Source organism: Mandrillus leucophaeus, unplaced genomic scaffold (assembly GCF_000951045.1).
Source record: "Mandrillus leucophaeus isolate KB7577 unplaced genomic scaffold, Mleu.le_1.0 Scaffold498, whole genome shotgun sequence".
Taxonomy (NCBI): Eukaryota; Metazoa; Chordata; class Mammalia; order Primates; family Cercopithecidae; genus Mandrillus; species Mandrillus leucophaeus.
In genome coordinates this window covers 570,611-572,060 of record NW_012105342.1, presented here as the reverse complement: position 1 = coordinate 572,060, position 1,450 = coordinate 570,611, and positions in this window count along the sequence as shown.

The window sequence follows — 1,450 nt, the reverse complement described above, 5'->3', positions numbered from 1 at the left end:
CACCCATTGCTCATGTCTACACCACATCTAGAAGGCAGAAGACAAAAGTGGCTTAAAAAGGATCCAGCTGAAGCAAGAGAGCACCCTAGCAATCAATCACAGAAGAGAAAGGGTGTTGTTGATTAAAGAAACTGCCCTTCACTCTAGCAACAGAAGAGGGAGCAGTTGATCTGCACAACCAATAGGCTGCTTAGGCCCCTAGGCCTCCACTGCATTATCTGCTATTGCCAGTCCAGGGAAACGGAAACGCAACAGAAATAAACAAGAAAAATCACACAGCAGAAAAGGAGAACCGCACTTTCTGGCAGATGGAGCCGCTTTGGAAAACAGTTTGGTGAGTCCTCAAAAAGTGAAACATGGAATTTCCACGACCCAGCAATTCCACTCCTAGGTATATCCCAAGACAAATGAAAACATGTCCACACAGAAACTTGTACATGAATGTTCCTAGCAGTATTACTCCATAAGAGCCAAAAGGTGGAAACCACTCAAACGCCCACCAACTGATGAATAAGTGAACACGTTGTGGTATATATCGATACAACAAGAGACTATTTGCAGTCAACAGGAGTGAAATACTGATTGATACTACAACATGGATTAACTTTGAAAACATTGCTGGGGTTCGGAAGCTGATGCCCCACATTTAATGCTTTGTACATGCTGAACTGAAAGAAGAGCTTCAAGGTGTCTCTCCTCCCTCCTGCCCAAAGCATAGGCTTCCCTGACATTTCCCCATCTGTCTAAAGTCTGGGCCTACGAAGGAAAACAATCACCTCCAGTCACTTTCCTGAGTTTTCATTAACTGCACCCATATCTCAGGAAGGAAAACTAAAGTCTGTCAACACACCTAGACAGAATTTGTCGCAAACCATTGTCTGCTCTGCAGGCCCCAAAAGACTTTACCGCAGACCGTGGTGTGTTCTCCAAGCCCTTTGAATCTTCCGTAGTCATCATTTATTGCCTCTCCACAAAATTCCTCTTCTCCCACTCCCATAACTATGACTAGGGAAGATTCAAAGGGCTAAAAATACAAAAATTAGCTGAGCATGGTGGCACATGCCTGTAATCCCAGCTACTTGGGAGGCTGAGGCACGAGATTTGATGGAACCCGGGAGGCAGAGGTTGCAGTAAGACGAGATCATGCCACTGCACTCCAGCCTGGGGGACAGAGCGAGACTCCATCTCAAAAACAAAACAAACAAACAAACAAAAACAGGTGATTGGGTCATGACGGCTCTGCCTTTGTGAATGGATTAACCCACTCATGAACTAATGGACTGGTGGGTTAACGGATTAATGTGTTATCACAGAGTGGAACTGGTGGCTTTATAAGAAGAGGAAGAGACATGGGCCAGCATGCTCAGTCCCCACAACCCCCGCCCCGCAATGTGATGCCCAGCACCACCTTGGGACTCTGCAGAGAGTCCCCACCAGCAAGAAGCCCTCA